This window comes from Podarcis erhardii (assembly GCF_964252035.2).
Source record: "Podarcis erhardii genome assembly, chromosome: 12".
In the NCBI taxonomy this organism is placed as follows: domain Eukaryota; kingdom Metazoa; phylum Chordata; class Lepidosauria; order Squamata; family Lacertidae; genus Podarcis; species Podarcis erhardii.
The window spans coordinates 8,225,866-8,246,411 of record NC_138513.1 but is presented as its reverse complement, the minus strand read 5'-3'; the positions used below and the strand labels follow the sequence as shown (position 1 = coordinate 8,246,411).

The 20,546-nt window shown below is 45.1% G+C and overlaps 1 protein-coding gene across 7 annotated transcripts in view; it reads right to left on the bottom strand.

Moving 5' to 3' along the window:
- LOC309325870 (sodium channel protein type 5 subunit alpha-like) overlaps positions 1-20,546 on the bottom strand; it is a 214,569-nt gene that overhangs the window by 66,290 nt on the left and 127,733 nt on the right. The window lies entirely within an intron of this gene.

Below are 20,546 nucleotides of genomic sequence, written 5' to 3'. Positions count from 1 at the left end.
TTTTTGCCTTACATATCCAATTGTGCAAGCAATTTCCCCATATATAATGCATAATTCATTGTTTTCCCACAAGCATGCATCTTATGCAGAATTTTCCATAATAGACACATTTTTTTGAATACATTATTCAGTTGGAGAAACTGCATCCCAAAATTCAGAGAAGTGTCGCTTCCAAAGGAAAGCTTTATTTTGGGTTGCAAAGTACAAATTAGGAAGGTTTGCATTAAAATTTGAACTGAACTGAACTCATCCCCCCCCCCATCCCCAAACATAATTTACAGAATTTGAGAAGACTATTCTGCATTAAAATCAGTAAAAAAGAAAGAAAATGATTAACTGTTTTCCAAAAGAAATAAATACATCACAGACAACTGCCAGGCCTGTTCCCTGCTCAACCAGATTTGTATGCATGTGTATGTGTATGTATATGTGTGCAAACACACACACACAACTTTCTTTTGAATTCCAAACAATTCATTATGTTTGCTGCAACAATAATACTTTTATTGACAGCAAAGATTCCCCACTGCTGGGTGCTTATGTAATCTGTTCGTAATTGTTTTATGTCAAGCGCTGAGTTGCCAAGGCAGTATTCATCATACTAATATTTATTGAATCAGTGGTTTTTGTAATTTATAAGGTAGAAAACATCAAGCGAGGCAATAAATTCATGCATACAAATGGAAACCGGGGTGTGAGCGTAGCTTTCCATGAGTTGCTTTTGGAGACAGGAATTTAAATTGTGTAACTACAGCCTCGTTCTCTGTGAAGAGCTCTCCCTGTGCTTCAAGCCCTACCATTTCAGGCTACAGGCAGAAGTTCACAAGGCTGAGTACCTTACCATACAGAAAGGAGAGATATACATAAAGGGTAAAGTTTTACTGACAGTTAAGTCCAGTCGTGGACGACTCTGGGGTTGCGGCACTCATCTCGCTTTATTGGCCGAGGGAGCCAGCGTACAGTTTCCGGGTCATGTGGCCAGCATGATTAAGCTGCTTCTGGCGAACTAGAGCAGCGCACGGAAACGCCGTTTACCTTCCCGCCAGAGCGGTACCTATTTATCTACTTGCACTTTGATGTGCTTTCGAACTGCTAGGTGGGCAGGAGCAGGGACTGAGCAACGGGAGCTCACCCCGTCACAGGGATTCGAACCACGACCTTCCGATCGGCAAGTCCTAGGCTCAGTGGTTTAGACCACAGCGCCACGCGCGTCCTTAAGATATACATAGCTTACATGAAATAACCCTCTGTCCCTCCCTGCACATCTTAAGGAGGAGGAATCTAGCCTAGCATTCACCTTGATGGCTCATTTTTCATATGTAGGGACATTTCTATATTGAGAAACATCCGGCGAAGGAGCTCATACCTGCACTGTGAACCGTTGCAGCCCAGATACAGTTTTTCTGTCTCAATAAGAACTGAGAACTTAAGGCTTCTGCTTAGACTCATGTAGGGTTGCCATATGTCTAGAATTTCCCAGACATTGCCCGGATCTGGCCGTCAGAAACAGTGTCCGAGTGGAATTCGCTTAAATGTAGATTTAGAAAGACTTAGAAGTGTAGATTTTTGGCAAATTTCCTTTAAAATAGATTTTTAAAAACCCAACAGCTTTGGGGCAAAATTAAAAAACTTCACAGCTTTTGTGTCCCGATTTTCACTTTTTCAAATATGGCAACCCTAACTCATGAAAATATATAGTTCTGCCATCTGCAACCTGGTGCCGTCCAGATGTTATTGGACTCCAATTCCTATCAGTCCCAGCCAGCACAGGCAACTGTGAGGGCTGATGGGAGTTGTAGTCCAAAACATCTGGAGGGCACTAGATTGGGGAAGGCTGATTTATCTATTAAAGCCAATTTCTATACTGTTCTTCATAACATACGTACACCCCAGGGCAGTTGACAAGGCAATGTTGATGTATCCTCAAGGCCAGTTCACATATGGTTGTCACTGACTGCAGTAATTTGGAGGCAAGGAAATACAGTGGTACCTCAAGTTAAGTACTTAATTCGTTCTGGAGGTCCGTTCTTAACCTGAAACTGTTCTTAACCTGAAGCACCACTTTAGCTAATGGGGCCTCCTGCTGCCGGAGCACAATCTCTGTTCTCATCCTGAAGCAAAGTTCTTAACCCGAGGTACTATTTCTGGGTTAGCAGAGTCTGTAACCTGAAGCGTATGTAACCCGAGATACCACTGTAAAATGCTTTTGGTTTGTTGAGTTCATAACTATAACTACACGCCTTCAAACACTGCTATAATTTTCCAGTAAATTTACTTGAAATCATGTTGTTGTTTTCCTGTTGCAAAGGGCATGGGGACTCAATGCATATTTTAAGTTATTATAAATTGATTCTGAGCTCTCAACCCCCAGTCCAAATGGTACCTCTGACAGTACCAACCACTGACACACAGGTCCCAAAGATTTGCCCATGATATGAGAGGTTCTCCACCCCAATTTACTCATTTGTCTAAGAACCATCTGGCTTGAGTAGCTCAACACAACACTCCCTGGGATTGATTTTGTCCGGCATTGACTCACAGATCAGACTAGAAGGCAGCAACCAGCTAATTAACCCTTTGCGCTAGGCCTAAATACAGTGGCAAGAGCCTGTTATCCCGTCTCAATGCAAATCCAGACCTTGCAGATATGCCCCTACCACAGACTTCTCATAGCTATTGCTGTATCTGAGCAGGAGCGTTAATAGAGGTGCAAACTGGAAGTGCACCTAAAGCTTACAAACCCTACCTGAGCACATTTCCTTTCCAACACTGACAGCAGCAGTTTAACAGTTGTGCATGCAGGTGGATGATGGTTCTCTGAACATCTGAATCAGGAACAAAGTTAGTTTCAACTAATATTATTAAGTGGAAAGGTCATGTCTTAGTGGTGGAGCACATGCTGTGTGCATGCAGAAGATCCCAGCTCCAATTCCTGACGTCTCCAGGCAGGGCTGGAAAAGATTCCTAGAGAGCCCCTTCCAGAAAGAGTGTAATTAATTCTGGGCTTGATGGACTAATAGGGTATAAGGCAGCTTCCTATGTTTCTAAGCTTCCTAAAGGTAAAGGTAAAGGAACCCATGACCATTAGGTCCAGTCGTGGCCGACTCTGGGGTTGCCAGAGCCAGTATGGTGTAGTGGTTAAGAGCGGTAGTCTCGTAATCTGGGGAACCGGGTTCGCGTCTCCGCTCCTCCACATGCAGCTGCTGGGTGACCTTGGGCTAGTCACACTTCTTTGAAGTCTCTCAGCCCCACTCACCTCACAGAGTGTTTGTTGTGGGGGTGGAAGGGAAAGGAGAATGTTAGCCGCTTTGAGACTCCTTAAAGGGAGTGAAAGGCGGGATATCAAATCCAAACTCTTCTTCTCTTCTTCTTGCGGCGCTCATCTTGCTTTACTGGCCGAGGGAGCCGGCGTACAGCTTCTGGGTCATGTGGCCAGCATGACTAAGCCGCTTCTGGCGAACCAGAGCAGCACACGGAAATGATGTTTACCTTCCTGCTTGAGCGGTACCTATTTATCTACTTGCACTTTGATGTGCTTTTGAACTGCTAGGTTGGCAGGATCAGGGACTGAGCAATGGGAGCTCACCCTGTCGTGGGGATTCAAACTGCCAACCTTCTGATTGGCAAGCCCTAGGCTCTGTGGTTTAACCCACAGCACCACCAGCATCCCCTTCCTACAGCACAACAAAACAGGGAACATCTGATGATAAAAGGCTGGCTTTGGGACACTGTCACAATCCAAACAGGTTGGTTACATGGTCCCGCCATGCCATTATGTTCTGCGCAGGATCCCTGATTACTGGGATTACTAGAAGATGAAGGATGTCAAGGCAAAGGAAGATGTCAGTAAAACATCAGCATCAGAAGAGGGGAGAATAACAGGCTGTAAATCTCTGTTTGGGAGGTACACTGCCCCCCACACACTCAGCAACCCCCTTTCCCATCGACAATGATGAATATTCAGTGCACCCTCAATCCCTAAATTCATACAAATCTCCTTGCCCGGCTTTATTTCCTCTAAAACATACACAACTTCATTCCTCTAAGGGTTCTGTTTTTAAAATTAGCCTTAAGTGGGAGAACTTGGCAGAGGGCAGCATTGGCAATGCTAATTTCTCCTGTTATCAGTTCAAAAGGCACAAGAGTGCTTCATAAGTGTTCATTGTGCAGCGCCCAAAGCCACTACCTTTAGCAGAAATTGCTCGTCGACGATGTTTTAATCAGCGTGCACTTTATTTTCCTCTTGGTAATTGGGCTTTCTCCACAATGCAATACGAAGAATCAGGTATTACAACATAATGGGTTGACAAACACGGTCTCTTAAAGACTGGAGTGCGCTTTCTAACATTCACTGCCAATTGCCGCCCGCTCCCAGGCACTGCCTGAAATAACCACAGAAGATGCTTTTCAATCAATTAGGGCTTTTGTACATTTTCACCGTGATTGAGAAAGCCTCGTACCATCACGTCCACCCAAAGCAGTCGGAGGTGTCAGAGCAACCAAAGCCACCATAGCTTTACAGTTTCACTGTTTTGAGAAACCCGTAAGAAAAACAGAGAACTCACACAAGAAATGACTTTGGAGCAGAGACTGTGGTTTGCAATCAGAAGCTATCCTCAGGCTCGTGTGCTCTTGTCCAAAACCATATATAAAACTGGAAGATATTCTAGGGCTGAGCCAATGTGGCATTTTAAACTTCACTACTGGCGGGTTAAACCACAGAGCCTAGGACTTGCCGACCAGAAGGTCAGTGGTTCGAATCCCCGCGACGGGGTGAGCTCCCGTTGCTCAGTCCCTGCTCCTGCCAACCTAGCAGTTCGAAAGCACACCAGTGCAAGTAGATAAATAGGTACCACTCTGGCGGGAAGGTAAATGCCATTTCCGTGCACTGCTCTGGTTCGCCAGAAGCGGCTTAGTCACGCTGGCCACATGACCTGGAAGCTGTACGCCAGCTCCCTCGGCCAATAAAGCGAGATGAGCGCCCCAACCCCAGAGTAGGTCACGACTGGACCTAATGGTCAAGGGTCCCTTTACCTTTACCTTACTCAGGTTGTGGACTATGAACGAGTACACTTCTGCCCCCAAATTCAATGATTCTTCAGGATATCTGCATGAGTACTAAACCAGGTGAGGGTAGCCAATGGGTCTCAAGCCCTTGGTGAGTAAACCCTACACAAATCTGAATTCCCTAAGATTGATGGATGGCGCCTTGTATGCCTCCTTCCAGCAACACCTGCAGCCAAGCTAGTGCCCAACGTCTTGCTCTGCTTTCCTTTGGACCACAGCAGCAAGCTCTTGTCATCTGGGCAGCTCAGGACCTCCATACACACTGCCCAGGCTTGCACCCCAGGGAGGTCCCTTCAGAACTGCAAACACAGGAAACAGCCCTACTAGAAAAATTAAGCAATAAACTGAAACTGACAGAGGGACAAATAGAAGAAGACGCCTTCACCTCGGTATGGCTCCCCTTTAACACATACACAGCCCATCAAAACAGCGACAAAAATCCACCAACAGCATACAAATCAATACGGCTAACCTGATCCAAAACACCCACCCACCCCACTCACACATGAAAACAAAGATCACCACAGCCAATCACAAATGAATAACCACACCCTAGGCCAACCCCAACCTCTCTCACCACCAAAGGAACACAAGTGAACAGCAAAGGACCTGCACAAGCAACGCTGACACCGAACCCTACATATATTAAGTAAAATAGAAACATCGCCACCCGCCCCCACCCCCACCCATCTTTCCCCCTTTTCTACCCAATGTCTCAACAAATGAAACCGATTTGTAAAAATGTTACATATGGGGGGAAAATACGAGAGAGAGACATTGCACACACTTTTGTAAATCATAAAAAACTAAAAACTAAAAAACAACAACTGCACAGTAGTTTGACTTCACCTCCAGAGGCTCACTCCACTGTCTGTTGAGACAGGCAGATGCCAACAACAATTTGCCACTGCTTTCTTTTTAAATTCACCCATCCCAGAGTGATAAGGAATAGTCCCACCTCCAGCTTGGCTTCATGATGATGCCTTGGAGGCCTGAAGGGACACATTTGGTCTCCAGGTTTGAGTTTCTTCAAGCCTGAGCTAAAGGGAGGGAGCAGATTTGTGTGATTCTATGTGCAACAATATGTAAAAATTGAAGAACTCTGAGAAAGGGAGAAGCGTAAAGAAAGTTCTTTATGCACGCTACAGCATGTAGTGTATTTTCTTTATGTACGCTACAGCAGCAGCAAGAATACTCATTGCAAAGCATTGGAAGACACAAGATCTACCCACCTTGGAAGAATGGCAGATGCAAGTAATGGACTACATGGAACTGGCGGAAATGACTGGCAGAATCCGAGACCAGGGAGAAGAGTTGGTGGAAGAAGATTGGAGGAAATTTAAAATCTACTTACAGAAGCATTGTAAAATTTTTGAATGTTGATGACATTGAAATGAAATGAAGGGGTTCTAGTAATAAGGTAAAAGATTATGTAAGAATGGACTGATGTTAGTTGAAAGCTCGAAGTTAATGAATTTGCTGAACTAATTTTTAAGTGGAATATAAAAAAGGGAGGTGTGAGGAAGTCAGGAAAATAAGTTAACTAAAGAGGAGAAGATAAAAAAGAGGGATTTTTGTTTTTCTGTTTTTCTTTTGTTTTTATGTTAATTGTCTGTATATTTTTTGTATTTTTGTGTTTTTGTATTTCTTTTTCTTGTGTTTTTCCTATTGCTTGTTTTATAACTTTTTTATTGCTAAAACTTAATAAAATATCATTTAAAAAAAAAGAGAGAAAGGGAGAAGCGGAGAGAGGGCTGGGCTGTGAGCTTTAAGCTGAAGGCAACTTGGGGTGCCAGAACTTGTAGACTCCTGCCTTGTAGGAGTGCTGGTGCTGCTTAATGTCACTTGTGCTCTATGTATATATTTGCAAATAAGACCAATATTACAAAAGCACCATAAATTATCCAGCCACCTCTACTCTGAAAGGAAGCCAAGCCGTAAGAACATAAGACAAGCCTGCTGAATCAGATCAGTGGCCCATCCAGTCCACCTGTGATTCCCAGAAGCTGGTATTCAGATGCCTGATGCCTTTGACAGTGGAAGAAGTGCATAGCCATCACTGCTAGTAGCCACTGATAGCCCTGCCTTTCATGAATTTCTCTAGCCCTCACAAGTGGAGAGACGGCTGTTACATCCATGTCCTCCTTGAGGGCTTCCCATGAGTATCCATTTGGCCACTGTGAGATGGGTGCTGGACTAGATGGGCCTCTGGTCAGATCCAGATCCATTAGACTTTGCTAATGACAACTGTCTACCCGCAAGCAACCTTCCTTAGCCAACATTGCAGGAGGAAAGTTTGGTGCATTCATGGGCACAGCAAGTGATAGGATCCAATAAATCTGCTTGTGAACCCTGTCTGAACTGAGTGGGCAGCTGAATACATGCCCCAGAACCTTGCAATATATGACAGATACTCAGAGATTACTTCTGCAAATGAAACGAAAGCTCTGATAATCTAGAGGAAAGAAGCACATACTTAAGTCTTGGGTATCTATTCAGTGTTTCTTGGTTTGTGGCTCCAGGATAGCACCAACAGCTCAAATCACACATGTACACCCCCCAAAAAAAACCCCTTGATTATTTCTGAGTAGCAGTGTGACTTCTCCCCAAAAGCAAAAATTGTGTGAAATGCTCATTTCAGAGCAGAGTTTTTGCTCTGGGGGTGAAAGAGGGATCCTTGAAATACTACCCAGCAGACCATGAGTGACATATAGGCTAAAGTCTGGGCATTTGTCCAAATGCATGTTGTCAAATGAGCAATGCCTGATATCATTCATTCGAGTGCCATGGATTTTTGTGACTACTAGTGGTTTATTACATTTGTCTTCTACTGCTTCACATACCTTAGGTGCCATACTACAACACCTTGTCCTGAATAAGCAACTCAGTAATCTTTGGGGCAAGAGTGTGTATGACAGTGTCCCTTACACTGGAGAAAGTAAGTGATGGAAGGAAAAACAATGACCAGGTCTTAACTGAAAGGAGGGCAGGCATAGGAATACAGGGGTACTGAAGACTCTGGGGTGGAGAGAGGCAGCAGAAGCAGCTCATTGTGTGGGGTGAAGCTACTATGCAAGAACACCAGACTGGCTCCTGCCAATGTGTTTGTGCTGCACGGACCTCACGGAATCACAGAAATGCAGAGCTGCGCAGGGGTATTGGAACTATATGACCCTTGGGATCACGTCCACCTCTACGTATCTAGGATTCTCTGATTCTATGAGATCAGCACAGGGCAAACACATTGGCAGGAGCCAATTTGGTACCAATTTGCACCGCATTGACCTCCACACCCCTCCACCTCTCCCTCTTGGTAAGCAACCATGACCCACCTGTTGGGAAGATAGCGTAGCAGATCCTTCCCACCTGGAAATGGTGGACAGAGAATCTTAAACAGTGTGCTGCGTTGTGTTGTGTGCATCTGCAAAGCAGGTGTAGAATCTAATATTTCTATTGTACTGTGGTATATTCTGAAGCTCATTGTTCACCAAGAACCTACTGAGAGGCAAAAGCATCAAGCTGGGAATGCACAGAGTTCATAACTCCCGAGACCTGGCACCCTTGGGACTGGAAAGGGTTCAGTCAAGGGCTTCAGCTGGAAGCAAAAGGCTCTAGACCAATGGCAGTACACACGTGTTGCATACAAAAGGTCTCAGGTTAAATCTCCAGCATCTATGTGAATGGGGTCAATAAATAGCACTGGGGCAGAGGTAACTTCTAGAGCCCCCTTCATGCATGAATTGGTCTCCATGTTGCAGGAGTCCCTTGGCTTAGACCACAGTGAGACCTCTTAAATGGAGTAACGTCTGAAAGGGGCATATGAGTGGTGTTAGATCTTTAAGTGTTTTGTCTAGATGCCCCGATGGACTCCTGCTGACCTACGTTCCCTGCTGCCTTGACTCCAGGTTGAGTGAAATTTATTATCTACCCTGTGGACCACCCAAACACAGCACTGTACATATCTCCCTCCCACCCTCTTTACTGAGCTGTAGCTCAATGGCAGAGCTCATGCTTTGCATGCAAAGGGTCCTAGGTTCAATTTTTGGCATCTCCAGGCCAGACTAGGAAAAGATCCCTGCCTGAAACACCCGAGAACCGCTGCCAATCAGTAGGAGACTAGGGACCGCGCTAGGTGGGCCAATGATCTTGCTCAAGATACGGCAGATTCCTCCGTGCCATTGCGTTCCTCTGCTCTGCAGAATCACCGTGGCTCAAATCTGATGCAGAACGGAGCACAGCTTAAAATAAGGATGTGTGTGCATGCTTGTGTGTCAAAATTAGAAGTTACATTTGGGTGCTTTAGATAAGTGCAAAGGCTTCCCTCGCAGCAGCAGGCAGCTCACTCATGTCCATATGACCCAATTAGTCAGCCCATCATAACAAATGTATACAGGCAACTTCCGAAGACGAGTGAGCAAATGCTGCTGGTTTAGCACAGCCCCTGTGTGCTGCGTTCCAAAGGATGCCAGTGAAGAACAAAGCTGCCTCCTTGGTCAAAAATGGCAACAGTGAAATAGCCATAACACTCTGTGTGTGCACACGCGCGCATGCACACAAATGCACATCAAAATTCTGATTTCTAACCATTTAAAAAATAAATAAATAAATACCATATTTCTAGACTGCCATTCAGGAGAGAATGGTCACAGGTCATTTTCAGGAATTTAAAAATAATAATAAAATGTCCATGCAAAAAAGAGTAAAAAATAATAGAACAAACATTTTAAATTACATGAAAACAATGAGAATCTTCGCCAAATCCCCATTGTCCAATGGGATGAAACAGTTCTCGCTAATGGGGAAAGGGGTATGTCAGGGAACTGCCATCAGCTGAGAGGTGGAAGGGCAGTTGTGTTATAGGGAACCTCCGAAGATCTTGCGAAGCAGCTCCTCTGGCGAGGAGGAAAGCCCAGCCTCCATGGGGAGGAGGTGCAGGGACCAGGAGATGCTAGGGAGAGCCTCAACACGGAGCCTGAGCAAAGCGGAGGGGAGGCAAGTCCCCCTTTGCCAGCACCCAGTCTGTGCAGTAGGTTTTGGCGCAGAGAGGGGAGGAGAAGGATGGGGGTCACGCGACTGTTATGCTGGGGGAGGTACAAGGACCGACCACTCCCAGATTCTGCTAGCGACTGAGTCAGACATGAACTTGCGATGCTCTTCACCATAAATATTTTGGACTAATAAGAAAGCTGGAAAAGACAGGTCGGAGCCTGTTTGCTCTCAAGCAACCACACCACCACCTGACAGGGTACATAGAGACAGTGGACAGCATTCCACAACTCCCGAGTCACCCAAGAAAAGGCCCTGCTAATGGCAGAAAGTCAGCCTTACTACCTGGGCGGTTATATATGTACTCACTCACATATAAGTCATACTACAGTGGGGCTTAATCCCAAGCAGCTGTGTAGAAGATTACCATCTAAAGCAGGGATGAGGAATGTCTGGCCCTCCAGATGTTGGACTCACTTGTTGGGTCAGGGATGATGATGTTTGACTACAACTACCAACTAGAGGGCCATGGCTTCCCATTCCTAGTTTTAAAATATACACTTTTGTGTGCAATTTTGCCTAAAACACAGGGTTTTTTGCTGAGCAATTTTCCCTAACCCAGTTTACCCTAGTAGATGCAATTTTTGTACACATTCCTTGGCTGGGAACGGGACTGCTAAATTCAGAGAAGTTTGAATTTTGAAGGGCAGCTGTGTTTTCAGTTGTTGCATTGTTTCGGAAAGTGTGAATTGGGCTGGTTCATTTTTGAGCACAATCTGAATCATATTTCTTCCCCATCCCTGGCACCCTATTCCAGCCTGTGCTGTGCCATTGTAGACATCTTGTGTGCTTTTTTTCTTAAAACCAGTAAACACAGCATTTTGTGCAAACATTTATGTAAAGAACTTATTTTTGAGAACATGTTGTGTGCCAAAAATGGATTTCAAAATCTGGAGAAATATGTGATGTAACTGGAAGCTGCACTTTGAACAATTGGTGACTTTGGGAGCTCAGAAAGGGTCAGTCTGCTGGAAGAAGTGGACAAAGCAAATTTCTCCCCCATTTCTAACTCTACAATCCTATGATCCCTACAACAGAGTGCTATTAGATGTGAACCAGTCAATCCTACATTCAACTCCCTTCCATGCCACAAAGACAGCTAAAGGTTTGGGCTAGACAGTACATAAGAACGCCCACACTGAGTCCATCCTGGTTATTATTGTCTGCGCTGACTGGTAATGCCTCTTCAATCAGGATTCTTTCCAGGTCTGCCTGGAAATGCCATACTCTGAGTCTTGGGCCTTCTTGAATGCAAAAGGTTTGCTCTACCATTACGTCATGGCCTTCACCAATGAGAGGAGCAAGAAACATGGTGCACCTACCCAAATGGATGCCATATTTGGGTGCCATGGAAAACATCAAAGGGAAAGTGCTTCCTATTTAGGCACAGGATATTTTCAGAGGTGTGCTACTTTATTGCACTGCTCAAAACTGGTCCTTGCTCAGCAAAGGTGGCTGCTGTCCAGTGTAGGCCTGGATAACAGAAATACTTGTGGAAATTAAATTTTGCTCAGTTAAACTACACAACGCCCAACAGCAGGAGAAATGCTATCTCACCATCTGAACTTTCCAATTGCTGTGCTCAAAAGCACAATGCGCCCTGCTTTCTTGAAATCCTCTGGGCTTCTCCCAAACTCAATTCCTGGACTTTTTTGTTGTTGTTAAGACTGTTATCTGATGCTCTTCACTGAAGTGGGAGCTCAGGAACACTAGTACTCAACAAAAGAAAAAAGAGTGGCCATTGTTGCTAATCTTTGATGTCTCTCTATACTATACAAGATCATGAAGGGCAACGATCAAGTACAGCCCCCTTTATTATTATTATTATTATTATTATTATTATTATTAGGACAAGAACTCCTATACAGTGTTTGATGCAGCATGGCTTCATGGGCTAGCAGTGGAAAGCACAGAACTGGGTGCAGAACCCGGCTCCTGAGAAATGCAGGTTTCATTTGCAACAATCATGGAATAAAGTTAAGAGAAATTATGCAGGTGTGCTTAGTTTGAACAATTTAAGCCAAGGAAATTTAGTTGGTATAGAAAACAGATCATAGAATCATAAAATGGTAGAATTGGAAGGTACCACAAGGGTCATCTAGTCCACCCCCCTGCAATGCAGGAATCTCAACTACAGCATCCATGATAGATGGCCATCCAACCTCTGCTCAAAAACCTCCAAGGAAGGAGAGTCCACAATCTTCCGAGGGAGACGGTTCCACTGCTGAACAGCTCTTACTGTCAGAAAGTTCTTCCTGATGTTTAGTCGGAATCTCCTTTCTTGTAACTTAAATCCATCGGTTAAGGTCCTACCTTCCAGAGCAGGAGAATACAAGCTTTCTCCATCTTCCATGTGACAGCCCTTTGGATATTTGAAGATGGCTACCTTTCAATCTCCTCTTTATCAGGCTAAACATACTCATCTCCCTCAACCATTCCTCATAATGTTTTGTTTTCAGACCCTTGATAATCTTGGTTGCCCTCTTGTGCATGTGTTCCAACTTGCAAATATCCTTCTTAAATTGTGGCACCCAGAACTGGACATAGTACTCCAGGTGGGGTCAGACCAAGGCAGAACAGAGCGGTGCTATTACTTCCCTTGATCGGGGCACTATACTTCTGTTGATGCAGCCTATAGAGTAGCAGTAGGTTTTTTTTGCTGCTGCATCACACTGCTGACTCGTTAAGCTTGTGGCCTACTTAAGATCCCTAGATCTTTTTCACATGTACTACTGGCAATAATAAATGTGATGGCACATAGCTAACCAGATCTGGCAACGTGGCAACTTTGTGAAGCCAATTCAGATTCAGGCAATGGAACACTGTCCTCACTTTGAATTGGCTTTGTGGCTCCTCACTTAATCTAATCTGATGAGTTATCTGGCATCAACACAAAAGGCAATTCATACTGAGGGTACGAAACATTGTCTTCCCTTGAATTATGTGTTTGGAAGGAAGTTGTAATACAATTTTGTGTCAGATTGCATATCCTAGCATTGGTTTTTCTCCCTGGGTAACAAAACAAGCACTTTCAGTTTCCAGGTTGAGATCTGTAGCACTTTTGACAGCCATGTTGTGCTACCCACACAGAGACCCACTGACTAAGAAACCCCAAGGCAAAAGTCTCCCAAACACAACAATCTTCCACCCGAGCCTTTGGTGGCAGAGTAGTGGGAGAACTAATTATTCTTCTTCTTCTTCTTCTTCTTCTTCTTATTATTATTATTATTCTATGCCTATGAGAATCACAGGGCACTTTAAAAAATGAAAACACAATCATGCATAACATAGTAAGAAACGAATACAATAACTGCTTTAATCAGTCGCCTCAAGTGATCCTACACAAAGCTGAATCATGCAAGGCCCCACGCTTTTCACTGACTGCTCGGCTCTTCAGTGGACTTTGGTATTGGATCCATTACGTTAACTGCACTTTGGGGAAATGCAGAAATAAGTATGTCAACATTCCGAGTTCTCTCCCAGCCCAATAGGTTAATCGCATTGGCAAGCGGCCTTGTTATGAGATGGGTTCCTGTGCGTGTGGAGGGAATGGTTCTTTTGCTCCGGACTTGCCGTCACATGTATCCGAGTTCCTTTTGCCTGATTTATATCAGCAGCGACTCCCGAGACAAATCTACTTCATTACAGGAATCCCCCCCAAGGGAAAAATCTGGGGGCAGAATGGTGGGTTCCCCTGTGATGGATGTCGGACACGGATATTCATTAAGGAACACTGACCCATCTGCTGCCTTTGCCGTGTTTCTTGGGTGAACGACAGCAAATTCAACCCACAGAGGGAAGTGATGCAGAGAGCCAGTGCAGTTGTCATCTTGTGAAGGCTAAATATCAGCTGAATAGATTATAGGTAGATTGACTGACTATAAGGATTTTTTATATCAACATTTGATCGTATTCCCATGCTGTCTTTATGTCTTTGCCTTTTCTTTGAAAGCGATCTCTGCTTTTTCTGCTCTCTGGTATTCTTGGGCCCAGCCTCCTAGGAGCCAGGTGGGTGGCGGGGGGCTTTGTGGGTCAGATGGGGCACTTGAGGGCGATTCAGGATACAGCTAGGCAGGTCTGGGAAACAGACTAAGAAACAAATGGAGGAGGCAAACTTAGCAAAGGAAGCAGGGCGAGGACAGCTCCAGGGGGTAGCAATGGGCAAGAGGACATTCCCTCCCCAAAGCTGTCCTGCTGCCCCATTCGCTCATCCCATATCTCAGTCACAGCACACTTGTGTTTTAATGTGTATACCAAAATCTTTGCTCCCCTAATTGTGGCCTTTGGCAGCCATTTGCTCCCCCAAACTAGTTTTCCTGGAGTCACTCTGGAGGCCAGCAGAGACATAGCCTCCTAGGAGAGGGTGGGGAACCCCGGGCCCAGAGGGACACATGTGGCCCTCCAAATCTCTCTGTCTGGCCCTCAGGACTTTCAATTCCCATGCCACTCATTTCTTTTTTTTTTTTTTTTATAAATTTTTATTGAATTTTCAAATTTTTTTAACAAACAAACAAACAAACATATAAAGACAGAACAAAACATACATAATTTCATAACCTTACTTTCATAACCTTCTTTCATTGACTTCCCCGCACCCTCCCTCCCACATTCCAATTTCATTGATTATCTCAGCAAGTTATTTCCTCTCATCCCTTAAATATTTCTTGTCTTTTCTTAAAATTTATCACCTATGCTTGACCCATTAACTTATCCAATTTTACACAATAAATCATTTCTCTAAGGACGGCCTAAGTTTTTTCCCATAAATTCCTCCCTTCCCATATTACACCTAAAATCATAATGTAGCAATTCTAAATCTCAGATTTCAGTTATTCTACTCTCCCCTCCCTCCCTGCCCCGGTTCTGTCCCTTCCCAAACCAATGTCCCAATAAATTGGCTGCTTTAGCCCGGGTTTCTCACATCGGAGGCTCTTAAGCCCCAGTTAGTCTCTCTCCACCAGTTTTGTTGATAGTCCATTTTGTTGGCCCTCTCTTTTTGAGGAGGTTCTGTCACCAGCCCCTCATATTTTTCTCCTTCCAAATCAGTCAGTATCAGTTTCTGCTCAGGACCACTCAATCTCTCATACTCCAGCCGAATGAAGAAGTCCCAATCGAACTTGTTTGCTCTTATATAGTCCAGTATTCCAGTTATTTCAGGGACTTCTTCCTTTCTCTTTCTCTCCTTTTGCAGATTTGCGGTCCACTTGTCATTTTCTTTATATCCTTTGTTCCCAAAAGTTGACGGCTTTTGGTTGATTTTTTCCACCTGAAATTCCTCTCCTTCTTCCTCTTTCTTTTCCCCCAATTCCGAAGTTATCTCATCCTCTGCAGCTGCAGAGTTTTTTTCCACCAGCTTTGTATCATTAGCAGGGTTGCCCAGTTCCAAACCGAAAGTCTCCAGTTGTTTACTCATTGTGGTACTTTGCTCTTGTAAAGTTCCCACGAGAAAAAACATCCTTTCAATCTCTGCCCATAGTTTCTCTTCTGCAGCCATTGCAATATCTTTAGTTCCCTCCAGGGGGATTTCCATCATGATCTTATTCCAACAATCCGTTACTGTTGTTCCCCACTACTTTGTTATTCCCAGTCACTTTGTTTCTAAAAGTTCAGTTTTAATGTAGCTCTTTTAGTCCAAGGAAGTACTAACAATACGGTTCCAAATCTTTACCACTCGTTTGACAGCTCTTTGACAGCTGTCAAACTCTTTGTTCTTTTTCCTCGGGCTCACACGCAGGGCGCTCCCGGGTCCAAGGGGGGGGGGATTGCCAAGAAAAAAAGGCTTCCGAAATTCTACTCTTTTCCACTCCAGCACAATAACTTTGTAATCCAATTCATGAGAATGTCTATTTAAACACCAAAGTTTTTCCGCCTTAGTGCTCCTCTCCTTGCTTTGAATCTTTCTGTGGGGGGGGGGGGAGTGCGGACTTCCTTTTAACACACCCCCGATCGTACTCAATTTTAGGTATAAAACTTTTAGTGCCAAAATTTCCTTCTACTCACGGGTTATTTGTTTCAGTCCGAATTTCAGGAAGAAAGATAGCGCTCTCCGGTCATGGCTCGCGGCTTCGCTCCGCCAAGGCAGCGATCGACTCTCAGCGCCACGCCACTCTCCGGTCCACTCCGTAGCCTTTAAAAAGGCTCTTCGCGGGTCGGGGAGGGCGCTTAAGGTGCCCACCGAGTCACCATGTCCGCAGGCTTCAGCGCCTGCGGTTTCTGAGGGTCCCCGTGTCGCCGGCACGGCAAGACCCGTCCTTAGCGGAGCCGATTCCCTCCGGAACTCGGAGGGAATCCGCCATTACCCGTTCGCGCTATCCCGGAAGTCCCCTCCCCATGCCACTCATTTCAATGGCCCTGCTCCACGCCCTCCTTTAGCTGGAACATACCCTTGAAGTGTGGCACTGCCTCTTGCTTGGAGAATGGAGAGAACTGGGTGTCTAGAATTCTCTGGTGTTTGCATGGAAGACTGTCTCGCCAGAGTGGGGCATGCTGTAGTTATCTCCTGATTGGACTACTGCAATGCGCTCTATGTGGGGCTACCTTTGAAGGTGACCCAGAAACTACAACTAATCCAGAATGTGGCAGCTAGACTGGTGACTGGGAGCAGCCGCCAAGACCATATAACACCGGTCTTGAAAGACCTACATTGGCTCCCAGTACGTTTCCGAGCACAATTCAAAGTGTTGGTGCTGACCTTTAAAGCCCTAAACGGCCTCAGTCCAGTATACCTGAAGGAGCATCTCCACCCCCATCGTTCTGCCCAGACACTGAGGTCCTGTGCCAAGGGCCTTCTGGCGGTTCCCTCGTTGCAAGAAGCCAAGTTACAGGGAACCAGGCAGAGGGCCTTCTCAGTAGTGGCACCCGCCCTGTGGAACGCCCTCCCACCAGGTGTCAAAGAGAAAAACAACTACCAGACTTTTAGAAGACATCTGAAGGCAGCCCTGTTTAGGGAAGCTTTTAATGTTTAATAGGTTATTGTATTTTAGTGTTTTGTTGGAAGCCGCCCAGAGTGGCTCGGGAAACCCAGCCAGATGGTCCTTCCACTGGCATGTTGCCATCAGGCTGAATTCTTTGAAAATAAGTGAACCTGTATCACAAAATTTGGAGACGTGTGTGGGGCCTCCCATGGCCTGGAGCATTTTCCACCAGTTAAGGTTGGCAAGTTATCTGTATCCTCTTCTAGATAGAGATAGCATTCCCACAGTTACCTGTGCTCCAGTAACGTGGGGCTACTATGATGCATTGCAAGAGGAGCTGCCCTTGAAGACTAGCCCAAAACTTCAGCTACTACAATACATGGCACCTACCACAGAGCCTAGGACTTGCTGATCAGAAGGTCGGTGGTTTGAAACCCCGTGACGGGGTGAGCTCCCGTTGCTCGGTTCCTGCTCCTGCAAACCTAGCAGTTCGAAAGCACATCAAAGTGCAAGTATATAAATAGGTTCCGCTCTGGCGGGAAGGTAAACGGCGTTTCCGTGTGCTGCTCTGGTTCACCAGAAGTGGCTTAGTCATGCTGGCCACATGACCCGGAAGCTGTACGCCGGCTCCCTCAGCCAATAAAGCGAGATGAGCGCCACAACCCCAGAGTCGGTCACGACTGGACCTCATGGTCAGGGGTCCCTTTACCTTTTCCATTCTAATAGGGCCAGGGAGCCCTATTGGAAAGGAGCACATCATGACAGGTTTTAAACAGTTACCCTGGATACCAGCCTGTTTCCAAGCACTCTCCCAAATGACAGTTCTTTCCTTTTATGTGCTGAACAGCTGAAAACCTGGGTAACTGCAGAACCAGCGTCTCCCACGCAAATATGCCTGGACATTAAGATCATCCTAAGATGGCCTGCTCTGCATTCTCCTGCCTTTGAAGTAAGGAACCCAGTGATGGAGGAAAGGACATTTTCCACCGGGGCTCCTTCTGTTCTGAAATGCCCTCCCCAAGGAAACTTGCCTAGCATCTATTTGTTGTGGTGGTGGCGGCAGCTGAAAGGACCTTTTCATCTAACCCAGTCTTTTTTCTATCACCTTTCAGGTTTGTTTTAACCTAGAGCCCTGTTTCCGCTGTTATTGGACAGAGTGCTGCTGTGGCTGTTTTGAAAACAGTTTTTGTTTTGTGCCTTTTAAGAAGGTCTTATTGTAGGCTGCTCTGAAAGTCTTCAGACTAATAGAGCAGAAGGTAAATACTTTCAGCAAACAAACAAAAACAAACAAACAAACAAACAAACAAACACTTCCTGCTCTCTGTTCTGATAACACTTCTTTCTCCTCCTGCAGTTCTGTGAGATGGCTCTGCGCCCACCTCTTCCCACTGCCAGGAACTAAACACAAGTAAATCTGCTAATGGAGCCATACAAAAACAAACAAAGTTAATCAAGCACGAGCAATCAAGAACTAAGATTCATTTCTTTGATCAGACAGACGCAGAACTACCGAGAAAATCAACTGCTGAAGGTTGGGAAGAATTAATTAATGCCGTACAGAAAATGTGCACTGGCCAACAATCAATGAACTTGGGACAACTGATGAGCGGAAAGAATGAGCTTTCTTTACCCAGACAACATGCTCCAACTCCCGGAACCAACTTAAAAAAAGAAGTGTTTAAAAGAAAATAGTTGAGATGCAAGCCAGCTCCTCAGGCATGTGGATTCTGTCTGATCAGAAATATTAGTTAGATGAGGCGAACACAACTATCCCTTGCAAAGCCACTGGGCTTCCCTTGACAAAGGGTCTCTTGCAGTAGCTATTCTGAGGGAAAGGAGGTGGTGGTGGAGGATGTTAGAAAGGGAAGAAATCATTAACAGTAGGGGATTATCAAATGATGGACAGTGGTCCTCCTGAGCTTCAGACAGGGTCCCCACCCCAGCTCTACCTGGAGATGGTGGAGACGGATGCTGTGGAACTGCGATAGCTCAGTGAGTAAAGCATGAGACACTTAATCTCAGGATTGTGGGTTCAAGCCCCATGTTGGGCAAAATATTCCTACACTGCAGGGCTTAGAATGGATGACCTTCCAACTCTACAATTCTATGAATCAAGAGCTTTTTGCATGCAAAGCTGGCACCCTCCCCAGTTGCAGTTGCTCCTATAGTGAACAAAATGGACCTTTGTACTGATCCAGCAATGCTGTCCTCGTGGGAGGACATTCTGTGGATGGAGACTGTTAAAAACCACTTACGTGAGCCGGCAACTTCTAGGTCAAAAGTGGTTAATACAGAAGAAGAGTTTGGATTTGATATCCTGCTTTATCACTACCCGAAGGAGTCTCAAAGTGGCTAACATTCTCCTTTCCCTTCCTCCCCCACAACAAACACTCTGTGAGGTGAGTGGGGCTGAGAGACTTCAGAGAAGTGTGACTGGCCCAAGGTCACCCAGCAGTTGTGTGTGGAGGAGCGGAGACGCAAACCCGGTTCACCAGATTACGAGTCCACCGCTCTTAACCACTATACCACACTGATTACAGGTGTGGGTAGTCAAGTATTCAAGTAAAATATTTCCAGGGTTGGAAACATTTCCAAACTTATTTGCAAGGCTTTTCTATCAGGTGGCCTCAACATGCTTAGGAAAGATATCAACCCAACTGATCTCATTCTTCAATGAACCTGATTGCACACTGCATCTGCTACATCATCAAGCAGCCACCACTAACTAAATATTTGGAGGCACAGCGTGAAAATGGCGAGGAACCACTCAGATGAGGACTTGTAAGGTTGCAGCAACATTTGCTTAAGGGATGGAGAAATAAGGTCAACAAAAACCCCACTGGTGCAGCACTGAAAACATCAGTATTGCCCTGCCTATCTTTGTGAATCTAGGTCTAAATTATGCACATTTGCTTAATTATTCCTCCAGATGGAATAAGTCCTTCAAGAGGAATAATAATTAGATATGCACAGCTTTTGGAATGTTCTTCACAAAGACTGGGTGGAGGAGGAAATGGACTCCAGTTTGAACCCAGATAAAGGATTGGATCAAGGGCCTTTGAATCTGTGTGGATTGCAAGCTGTAAGAAATCAAGCCCAAAGCTGCATAATTTATGGTACTCCATTACTGTAGAATTTAGGATAGCAGTCTTCAAACTGTACTCCCTTGGATTCATCAGAGGTTCCCTGCAATGGGACCCAGATGGACAAGTTCAGCGGAGGCTCTGTGGTGGAAAGGATCATAAACGGAATAGAAGCCAAGCATCATTTGTCACTTTCTGGCATTTGTTTGGCATTCTCAATTTATCATTTATTTTGCTGGAAAGATTTATTAACTGCTTACAGAGATTTCTAACTGATGCACAGGACAACACTGAAGATAAAACACAGCCTAAACCCTCAAAACAATTCACAGAGAGACAGACAGACAGACAGAAAATAGTAACTAAATTATATGCTGGGATAGGCTTGCTGGTTTGTTTCTTTTTAAAGGTTTCAGCCAGTGCCTAAAACAATATA